This window comes from Pan troglodytes, chromosome 6 (assembly GCF_028858775.2).
Source record: "Pan troglodytes isolate AG18354 chromosome 6, NHGRI_mPanTro3-v2.0_pri, whole genome shotgun sequence".
NCBI classification, from domain to species: Eukaryota; Metazoa; Chordata; class Mammalia; order Primates; family Hominidae; genus Pan; species Pan troglodytes.
In genome coordinates, this window is record NC_072404.2 from 9,519,990 (window position 1) to 9,531,999 (window position 12,010).

Below are 12,010 nucleotides of genomic sequence, written 5' to 3' on the forward strand. Positions count from 1 at the left end.
TTTTTTTTTTTATGAGATGGAGTCTCGCTCTGTCGCCCAGGCTGGAGTGCAGTGGCGCGATCTCGGCTCACTGCAAGCTCCCCCTCCCGGGTTCACGCCATTCTCCTGCGTCAGACTCCTGAGTGACTGGGACTACAGGCACCCGCCATCACGCCCAGCTAATTTTTTTGTATTTTCAGTAGAGACGGGGTTTCACTGTGTTAGCCAGGATGGTCTCGATCACCTGACCTCGTGATCTGCCTGCCTCGGCCTCCCAAAGTGCTGGGATTACAGGCGTGAGCCACCACGCCCGGCCGATAAACTTCTTAAAAACAAAAAGCTATAGAGGAAAATTGATCCACTTGATTTTATCACAATTACAGATTCTGTTCAATGAAGGTATCTGTAGACAGATGGGCAGATGACAGAATGGAAAATGATGTAGGTGTATGGAATGTCCACAACTTAGATTAACAGGAAATCTTTGTCTAGAATTGCAAGAAACTACTGCCAAAAAAAAAAAAAAAAAAAAAAGTGATTGCAATCCAAGGAGAAAAATAAGAGATATGACCACACACTTCACAAAACAGTGAACGCAAAAGGCTAACCAGCATAGGAAGAAATCTTCAAGCTCATTATTACCGAGAGAAATAAGAATCGAAGCAGTAAAATGATATCCTTATTACACTAGCAAGAGTTGGCTGAGAATGGTAGATACAAGTGGGGATGTGTGAACATAGGAATTGTCATGCACTGGTGGTGGGAGTGTAGACTTGGCACCTATACTGGAGAGCAGAAGTTGCTAAATTAGGCCCAGAAATACTGATCCCACATTTATTTCCCCGGGTACGCATCCTAGGAACACTTTTAGATAATTGAATAAGGGATATGCCTGAGGTATAGTATCATTAAGGCAAGCTGCCCTTGTCGTGAAGTATTTACATTGTTAGGTTTTTTAAAAACACTGAGGATTTGGTCACTTTTCAGGTTATCTACTTAGGGAGAACAGTGCTTTGATGTTTGTTTATTAGCTTTGCAACCTCGACAGGTATTTATCCTCCGTTCCTCAGCGGCTTCATGGGTTGTTGTGAGAATGAAATGGCTTGATACCTGTAACAGGATTAGAAGTGCTTGTGAGAGTAAATGCCTAGTCAGTAGCAGCTATTATTGTAGAATTATTCCTAGAAGCTGAAGCACTGAGTTGATTGGTATGGACTTTCCAAAGGCTCATCTTACTTTGACTATTTATTGTGTGCTACTATGTGTCTTGACGTTTAGACTAAGTCGTCAAAAATTCTTGTCCTGGTGCTAGCAAACTACCACAGTAAATGGAAAAAAGGTAAATGAGGTACATGCTAGTCATTGCTAACAGATGAAGCTGCAGTTGGAGTTAATGGTAAATGTGCTTAACTTTTGGGTTATCTGATCTGTTTTAATTCTTCGTTTGTATCATTCCAGAAGTGTCAGGAGGAGATGGTAAACCTCTGAGGGTTTTCTTTGGTTCTTTTTTGGTTCCTAATTGAGACAGGCTAGAGGGCTGTGCCTTAGATGGCTGCATAACATTCTCCATGGTTCTTTTTATTTTCTATTTTATTTATCTTTTATTTATTTATTTTTCTTCTAAGGCAGGGTCTTGCCCTGTTGCACAGGCTGCAGTGCAGTGGTGCGGTCATAGCTCATTGGAGCCTCGAACTCGTGGGCCCAAGTGGGCTGATTTTCCCACCTCAGCCTCCTGAGTAGCTGGGACCACAGGTATGCACTACCATGCCTGGCTGATTTTTTGATTGTTTTTTTTGCAGAGACGAGGTCTCACTATGTTGTCCAGGCTGGTCTCAAACTCCTGAGCTCAAGCAATCCTCCCACCTTAGCCTCACAAAGTGCTGGGATTACAGGCATGAACCACTGTGTCCAACCTCCGTGGTTCTTTGAACAATGATCATTAAGAGATTTGTTGTTTGAACCAGTGTCATTATTGATAATGGATAAATGCATTTAATATGTAGTTTAATATGCATTTAATTTAATATGCATTTAATAAATGCATAATTTCATATGCATTTAATTGTAGTCAGCTACTTTAGGTAACTCTGATATACTCTAATGTCCCAGCCTCCCTCCAGATGAAAATAATGTTGTTCTTCTCAGTGTTCCCACTGCTCTTTGTGCCTCTATTACCGCAGTAATCACTGTTCTTCTTTATATTGTGGTATATGTATATTTTTTTCTCACTAGATTTTAGTTTCTTCTGGCCAGAGACCATGGGTGATTCACCTTTGAATCCCTAAAATGATTAACATTCAAGAAGTTTTTGTCAAATTGAATTCCCTCCTTCCCCCTTGGTATCCTTTGTGCTCTCTTCTGGGAAATATTTAGAATGTCCCCAAGGTTATTGATCACTACGTTCTAGGGGACCTCAGAAATGGTTCTCACCAGCCACCCATGTTAAAGGGCAGACCTGTGGCAGACAGAGCCATTATAATTTATGACTCTTTCTTTGGTGACAGATAGATGTGGCCTTTGGCAGGCTACCTGATTCAAAATGGTTTATCCTGAGCTGATGTCATCTTTGGGAGTACCTGTAATGGATCTGATCACCGGCTCCCTTCAGGCACCACACAAATTCCAGCAAGTTTTGCCCCTAGCTAGGAGCATATATTTATTCTACATTGCTAATAGACAGAAAATATTTTCCCAAAGGAATTATAGGCAATTTGCTTTAGTATCTTATTTACTATGCAAATAAACATTTATTTTTAGTTTAAGTTCTCTAATTTATTGCCAAATATTTAGTGTGGCATATGTTTTTTTTCTTTTTTTCTAGTAACTCATTACCATGAGTGGTTCTTGGGCCTTAATTTTCTCATGTGAAAAATTAACGAGTCTGTATTTTTTTATATTTACTCATTTAAAATTTATATCTTGCTTTAGTTTTAAATGTTTTAAGAAGTGTTTAAAGTTAGTGAAAAGAGTACAGAGAATACAAAAACAAATACTATATCCAATAAGTTAGAAGCGAGAAAAACAAGGAAAAACAGAAGTGGGCATTCAAACGAGAACCAGAAGTAAGGCAGATAGACAAATGCTGAGAGCCTGGTTCATCTGCCAGGACCGTGCATGATTTGAGTGATCTGCTCTCTAGCAACTACCAGGGAAAAGGAATCCCAGTCAGTCACCTGGTTCCCAAGGTTCATGAGATAATCTCTGAGAAGTACAACTAATCATGGTGCTGGGAGGAGAAGGATATTTCTCTTGAGAAGTCTGGAGGAGAGCACTGTGATTGAATGAGCCCTGAGGCTCTGCACTTCACGGCCCCTCAGGCCTGGCAGTATTTGGAGATCCTCTGCTGCTGAGGCCAGGGTGTCTGTGCCCACGGTTCATCATTGGTGTCTGCTTTGCATTCTTCAAGGCAATTTTCACTTCCAGCGTCATCTACAGAAGTGCTCACAAGAGTAGACCCTCAGGAAGTGGCAGCCATGACTATAGAATTATTCCTGGAAATCAAAGCACTGGGTTAATTGGTATGGATTTTTTTTTAAGGCTCATCTTACTTTGTTTGAATGTTTATTGAGTGCTACTAATGTGCTTGCCTTTTGTTAACTTTCGGAGGAAAAATTTGACCTCAGGCTTGTTAGAGTCTGTCCTTTGTGACACACAGTTGGTATGTTGTTTATTTTATGGTTAATGTGTCCACTTGGTGCAGCTTGTGTTTGATAAACCACCATCTCCTTTTCCTCTGTCTCCCAGAGGTTCAGAGTGTTTTTCTCTCACTTTGGCCTTAGGACCATTATTTTCTCTTACCAGTCTGTTTTCTTTACAATTCTAAATCACGCACACCAGCTCCATCATTTGAGAGAGGTGGGTACAGAAACAACTGGCTCCCACTTTTCTGTGTCACCACCAGTGTCCAGTTGGTTTGGGCCAAGCCTTGGACTGCATGTTTCCTGGCTTTTTAAGTATCCCTTGACTCAACCTTTTTGGCATCAGGACTGGTTTCCTGGAAGATAGTTTTTCCACAGCCCAGCGGGCAGGGAGGTGATGATTTGGGGATGAAACTGTTCAGATCATCAGGCATTAGTTAGATTCTCATAAGGAGTGTGCACCCTAGATCCCTCACGTGCACAGTTCACAGTGGGGTTTATGCCCCTATGAAAATCAAACGCCGCCTCTGACCTGACGGGAGGAGTTGCTCAGGCAGTAATGCTTGCTTGCCCACTGCTCACCTCCTGCTGTGCAGCTGGTTACTAACAGGCTATGGACCGGTACCCGTCCACAGCCCGGAGTTAGGGATCCCTGCCTTAACTAAGGGATCCCTTTCCCCTAACTCTTCTCTGCATCTTGCTGGATGAGGAGGTTTCCCATTTACTCCATTACTCTTTCAAGAAAGTCTCCAATTCTGTCTTATCTGGAAATACTTCTTCTTTTCTAATGATAGGTTAATTCATAACAACATGATCATTAACTTATGTCACAATCGCAGATGGCAGTGGCCCGGCCATATCCTGCAGTCTCACGTAACGAGGCCTGTGAGAGTCGGTGCAATTTACTGCACTGATGGGTCCCTAAAGGCATTTCAGGCTTTGCTCCACAAAGTACTCTCTTTTAGCACAAATTAATGTTCTTTGTTTTGTTCAGTGACTTTTGTCAATATATAAATGCTTAGAATTTATTATAATCACAGTTTGCTTGCTTACTTTTCATGCATGCTTCTTTAATCCAGGGTGATTTATGTGTTTACCATCTGTAGCATGAATTTTTCTGTCAGAATATGAACTGAGATATTTGCACTTAAAGAACACACGTTTGTTTTACATTTTCTCACAGAGCTAATACTTTGTTTTCCCAAAATACATTTACTTAATGAAATTAGGATCTTCATGTTGAGATGTTCATTTTTAAAATTTGACTTTAGTTATGTTAACCAAGTCTGCGTTACTTAATTTAATTTGGAGTTGACTTATTGAAGCTGGTAATTTACTTAAATGTAATAGCTGAACTGCATAAATTTTAAAAACTTATCCTAGCTATTTGATATTACCAATCTATAAAATCTTGATTTTGATGTTGTTGTTCTTATTGTAGATTATCTTTGTTATTAAGAGAGCAGCTTTTTAATTTTTAATTTTTTTTGAGGTGGGGATCCTACATTGTCATGCATGTGGGGGTGCAGTGGGAGAATCACAGTTCACTGTAACCTCAAATTCCTGGATTCAAGTGATCCTGCCACCTCAGCCTCCCAAGTAGCCGGAACTACAGGCCCGTATCACCATGCCCAGCTAATTAAAAAATTTTTTTTGTACAGACAGGGTCTTGCTGTGTTGCCCAAGCTGGTCTTAAACTCCTGAGCTCAAGTGATCTTCCTGCCTTAGCCTCCCAAAGTGTGAGATTACAGGTGTGAGCCACGACATCTGGCCTGAAAGCAGCTTTTTGTTTTGCAGTTTGTTCTAAGGGAATTCAAAGCTCCACATCTTTTAACAATTATTACTATTTGATCTAAAACGTTTTTGAAGTAATCTGCTTTGAATCATGTGAGGAGCTCAATGAATACAACATTCTTGGTAATCAGAGAATGGGATTAAATTTTTGACTTGGATGGAGCAGTTCTAGCATGAGTTACAAGGAAGTGTCAAGTGACCTGTTTTCCAAATGTTGAATTAAATCTGCTATCTGTATTTTAAAAGCTAATCGGTATATTTCTACCTAGCCCTTAAAAAGCCATCACTCATACTCTCTTTCCATCCCATCCCATTCCCTTCTCTTACCTAAGTTACTTACTTGCTATCTCCTATTAGGAAAAATTTTAAAATCCACTTATTGAACCTGTAAGTACACAAATTACTTGGCTAACTATCAATGCCTAACAGTCAGTGAAAGGACACCCTTTAAAATAAGACTTTTACATCAGCAAGAAATGACTAGTATATTTTATTCAACTCAACAAACATCCGCTGGGCACTTATGTTCAAAGTACTGTGGGTGATAGAACTAATAAGTTAGTAGTTTCTACTTGGAAGTAACTCACATTCTTTTTAAAATTTTTTTGGTCTGTTTCTTTGTCAGACCTTTAGTTTGTTTAATGGAATGTCACAAATTTCGGTCAAGTAAGGTCTTTTTAATTGATGGCAATTCTAGGCAAAAACGCCTCAGTGAAGATGGAGAGCCCATTTGGGATCAGGATCATCCAGCCCCTCAGAGCAAGAGTATGGAGATCATATTCACAGTGGGTACCAAGACCTAGGCTTGGCGTAGGCATCACGTCTGACTGGGGAATTTCCTATAAACTGCGCAGACCAATGAATGACCACAGAGGAGATAGCTGGCATATGCGAGAAAGAGCAAAGATTAAGTGAGCCCAACATAACAGTGCCTAGCAAATCGTCTGACTGTGTGTGAGCCCAATGCATGGTGGCTTCTATTATTATTATTTTATTCTGATGAGCTTAACTCAGTGAAGATAGGCAACTATTCAGTCATCTATTCATCAAGTGCCTGTAATGTGACAGGCGTGATACTAGGTATAGAGGATTTAACTGTGAGCTAGGCAAATCCAGTCATTGCCTTCACAGGACTTTAACTTAGCAGGGGCTTCAGACAAGTGCGTGGGCTAAACAGTTGAGTAAACGTAACCATGGTGAAAAATAGAGGGTGCTATTGAAATGTATTCCCCTGAAGAAGGGAGGAAGAGATTCCTGGAAGAATTCCATTGGAAGACGTGTTTCAGTTGAAAAGTAAGTAGGAATTGATTAGAATAGGAGGTGGAGAGAGAGGTGGACAGTGTTCTAGGCAGACGGAGCATCTGGGGTGACCACCCAAAAGTGAGGGACAGTGCCAGGCCCCAGGAACTCCTTTATGCAGCCCAGGCACAGCCAAGTGGGGCTTGGTGTGGGCCCTGCCTCTCATTTTGCTATGAAAATGTCTGGGCTTTATCCCAGAGCAGTGGGGTGCTATAGTTGAGTTTTAAATGGGGTGCTTATCTGATGAAATACTTAAGAAGATTACCCTGGTCTCAGAGTGGAGACTGTGCTGGGAAGGTGGAGGAAGAGTGGCAGAATGAAGGCATTGGTGGGACGATGGCTGGAGCTGAGCAAGGGACTGACACTATGGCCTGCACAGGCAGAAGAACACATGTGATTACGCCGAGGCGGGGCCGGTGGGGCCAGAGACAGCCTCAGGGGGCTGAGCAGAGCACCCTTCACTGCTGGGCCAGCCTTGGGATGATTTATCAGCAGAAAACTGGATGGATCTGTTTGTTCAAGGGCCCAGGGAAGACAGGCTTTGGGGAGCCCCCATCACAGGCTGAGGACAACAGATGCAGCTGCCCCCTGAGAAACAACAGCCTCCACGTGTGCACCTCGGGAAGAAGTGAGTCACAGTCTTCTCAGTCACACCCAGCACCTGCTTAATGACCACTTCTTCCAGAGCCAGCCTTTGAATATGAAAAAACAATAATCAAATGATCTTCTTCCCAGGAGTTGAGTCGGTACTCGTGATTACCTCAGGGCCAACACTAAAACTAGAAAGCTGGAGGCTTTCTGGGAGCCAGGCTGCCTGGTGGCTGATGTGGCCACATAACATTATGAGTTTGACCCTTCCTTTTCTAAGTCATGCTGAGAACCCTTGAAGCCCCCTGCCATTCTTCTGTTTTCCATTTTCTCCTTCCAGTACTCATTAAAAAATAAGTAAATAAACTGAATGTGTAATTAAGCACTATGTTTTGTGTCTTTTTATGACAGGTTCATCAATTGTACATGCGTTTACTGAATGCTTACTAAAGGCAGGGCTGTATTTTACATATCATTCTTTGTGAAGCTACTGTTTTCACTTCGGTTCTGCAGATAGGTTGTGTGTTGAAGAATTTGTAGCTGAGGATAGACTTTGCCTCTGCAGCTATCCTTCCTGATCAGACTAGACATATACCTGATTTTTTTTTTTTTTTTTTTTTTTTTTTTTTTTTGAGATGGAGCCTCACTCTGTCACCTGGGCTAGAGTGCAGTGGCACAATCTCGGCTCACTGCAACCTCCACCTCCTAGATTCAAGCAATTCTCCTGTCTCAGCCTCCCGAGCAGCTGGGATTGCAGGCGCCTGCCACCATGCCCAGCTAATTTTTTGTATTTTTAGTAGAGACAGGGTTTCACCATGTTGGCCAGGCTGGTCTCGAACTCCTGACCTCATGATTCGCCTGCCTCAGCTTCCCAAAGTGCTGGGATTACAGGCATGAGCCACCGTGCCCGGCTCACATACCTCATTTGACCCTGTGGTGTGAAGTTGCTATTCCTACTGTTGTTAACTGATGGCAGAACGTAGGTTTAAGGTAACCAACGGGGCTAGCATGCTTGTTGCTGAAGTATATGAATGCGGGAAAAACTCCTGGCCTCCCCCCTATGCCCTTGGCTCTGGTCAGTGCTGGGTGCAGCGTGCCTGCCATTTGCAAAGCAGAACCTGTAATCCCAGTCCGCATCATTCCCCTCCACGCATACATTTCATGCAGCTAAAGTAGTGTATAAAGTAGCTGATGGAATACTGTACTGCCTGGCTTCTTGAAATTTAGAAGGAAAACATTTCATTTAAAGTTATGAAACAAACCAACTACTCAAAGGCAGAAATAAGGAGACAGATGATGAAAGGTGACAGAAACTTGACTGATATGACCATGTTAGAATTACAGGATTAAGAAGAGAAGTACCAATTTTACAAATTACACGAAAGGCATTTTCTCTGAGTTGTAGAAAGTGAGTGTGAGCTGTTGTGTGGGAGCCTCTTGGTAGCTGTGAAGTACGGGGTAGTCATGTCCGGAGTTACCCTTTCTGCCCCACTTCGAGTTGCTGGAATCATCACAGCCTCACATTCCTGTGCAGCCTAAAGAATGCCTCCTTTGCCTCTTAGAAGACAGATTCTTACGTTGAAGTTGACATCTGCCACCTGACTGCCATAACCAAATACCCTAGACTGGGTGGTTTAAGGCTGGGAAATCAGAGTTGAAAGTGCCACCAGCTGAGTTTCTGGTGAGGGCTCCCTTCTTGGCTTTTGTAGGTGGCTGCCTTCTTTCTGTGTCCTCACATGCCTTTGCTTGGTGCATGCATGTGGGAAAAGGGAGACAGCACGCATGAATTCTCTGGTGTCTCTTCTTGTAAGGGCACCAATTCCATCATGAGGGCCCCTCCCTTAGGACTTCTTCTAACCCTTATTATAATGCCTCCCAAAGGTCCTATCTCCAAAGGCCGTCACATTAGGGGTTAGGGCATCAAACGAATGAATTTTGGGGGGACACAAACATCAGTCCCTAAGAACATCTAATTTGATGTTTTTATTTAAGCTAAAAGAAGGCATTTTAACATTTTCGGGGTGGGGTGAGGGGGGACACCCACATTGGCTGTAGACAGTACTTTTGGCTGGGTTTTGATTTTTCAGGATGAGGGAAAATCCGATCTAGAGAGAAACAATAAAATTTCGTTAAGAACTTCAAAGGGACTGTCTTCATAAAGGCAATAGGTCTGTTTAGAGAAGGTTTGGGGGATCAACTTATAAAGAGCATTCAAACTCTTCATTTTCTTTGTTCTCCCAGATTTATGGGAATGAAGTAGAAACAGGCTTCCCAGTCTATCATGTGTCATTGAAACGCAAAACACAATAGCGTTTGTCTTGTTACAAACCAGGAGGCTGTAAATCTATTATTTATTTTTTATTAAAGGTGCAAGTTCCAGAGTGAGGCTCGTGAATAGCTCAGAGAAATAGGAGATGAAGCCTTTCATCTCTGTTCCGTTCTTCCCCATGTGAGCCAGGTCACCAGTGATTCAATGGGCTTTCTGCTCTTGTGAAATATGTTTGTTTACCTGGACTATGTTCAAAAGGTAAAGAAACAAGAAAAGGGAAAGATGAGGAAAATCACAAACCTGACTTTACATTTCAGATCCAGTTTCAAATTGTAATTAGAAAAAGCAACATTATTTCCAGCTGTCATCAAAATTTTCTACTAGATCAGGTGTGCTTTGGATCTCTTAAGGGATATTATAAATAATGTAGAATAATAATGCTGTGCCATTCAGACTTCTCTTTTATGCTCATCACCCCGAAATAGGCTCCTTGGCGTCACCATTGTTTACGGAGTGCTGACAGTGGCCACACCCAGGTGAAAGCTTCTGGAGTTACACTGTGTACCTCTGTGTGACTCTGAGCTAGGTGGGGCCATCTGCAAGTGAGATAAGCTGTGTGTTACCTGGTTAGAGAAAGCCTGTGACTTCCTCAGGGGAGTCACAGGTACACAAAACATTGAGCAAAGAAGTCCCCGTTTGCAGTGGTCCAGTTAGAGATGTCTTGCTCCTTGCTATGTTTGCCTTTTGAGGAACTGATCTAGTTCATGGCTATCCAGAAAATAATTGGATTTTTTGGTTGTACTGTAGTAAATCTGCCAGTATCTTTAATTTCCTAGAAAAATGTAAGTCATAATATATTCTGTCATTTTTCTCCAGTGTAGGCAACGTTATCGATACCCATGTGACTTATGCATGGTGTGTATGTGGCTGCATTTTGCCTGTGTTGAGCCACGTGCACAAACTAAGAAGTGTTTCTTATTTGCTAGAAACAGGAGCTTCAGCATTTTGTTCCTGATGCTTCCTTGATTCAGGCAGAAGGTATTTACTTGTAAATTATATACAGTGCATAGTCTCTGCAAAGCAGAAGTTGGTTGCTATTTGCCGGGACTGCTTAAACCTGCCCTTTAGAGTAGCAGTTTAGTTTCCTCATAGCTGGTCGGGCACCTGAAGAAATAGTAGACTTTTGATGTGTATCCTTTTGCACTTCACCATTGTGGATGGACTTCCATCATTTTTCATCGATGCCCTTGTGGCCACCCCCTGACATGACTCCTTATGCCCAATCCTCCTTGCAAAGAGAGGACAGCACACAAATCCTCCTGGAGCCTGGCCATACTGGAAGATTTCGCCTGCCTCTGGGCCCCATTCTAAATGAAATCCACACACACTCCTCCATCTGGAATCGCAGACCTACTGCAAGACCCCCATAGCCCACCTTTTTATTCCCTTTCCTTACACTACTCTACAGATCATCACATGGTCCCAGTAACAATGAGAATAGCTAATAGCAGCGCTCTGAGATTGGTTCTGTTATTTACACCATTTTACAGACAAGGAAACAGAGACTTGAAGGATAGGTATCCAGGCCAAGGTTTTACGGCCTGAGAGTCATATCATCAGAGTGGCCCATGATGTCTGACCATGGAGGTCTTCACTGAGACGTGCTTCCTTTACTGTTGCACTGGACTTCATGGGCTTTCATGCCCTACAGGATGGCTCTTTTCATGCTCTTCCCTCTTTCTTCATTGTTTGTGCCTCCATCTCAAGGGTAACCTTCTGTGCAGTAGGTCCGTGATGGAACCTCCCTCCAGGTAATCCTCATGGAACTCACTTTTGCTTCTGCTCTTTACTGAACCTGGTTTGTGTCAGATACTGTGCTAGGAGCTGTCGATGTCTGTTAGGTTAAATTACAAGGACATAAACTGAGAACTGAGCCCTTGAAGTGCTGTGAGGAAGGCATTTTCTGTGTTACTAACGAGTGCACTGGCTTGCATTCAGCTTTTGTATGGTCATATTGTCCCCCAACCATGTTAGAAGCTTCCTGAGGGCAGAAACTCTAACTTCCTCATCTCCTGCATTGCCTGGCAGCTCCTGTCATGTCCGTACGCCTTAGAGGTGTGCGGTGACTGCATTGCTGATGTGGTTTAAAGGAACCTGGAGCTCTTAGAGAAATGATTAGAAGGAGCAAGAGCTGAGAGACTAGTGAAATTTATTCTTTCCACTCAACTTATAGTGAGAGAGGTGGCAGTGTTTCTTTCTTTTCCTCCTTCCCCTGTTTTTTTGTATTCATCTTGTATATTTTCTCTCTCTAATTTGCATTACTTTTTTATCAGGGGAACCCACCCCCAATATTTCAACATAGGTTCTTTCTATTTTCCATTAGCATACAAAGAGAGGAATTTTACAGTTGGGCCGCCGGGGGTGACATCACATATCGGTAGGA

The 12,010-nt window shown here is 42.5% G+C and overlaps 1 protein-coding gene across 3 annotated transcripts in view; it reads left to right on the plus strand.

Moving 5' to 3' along the window:
- Window positions 1–12,010, plus strand: part of SDK1 (sidekick cell adhesion molecule 1) — a 961,868-nt gene that overhangs the window by 264,970 nt on the left and 684,888 nt on the right. The gene's annotated exons all lie outside the window — the stretch shown is intronic.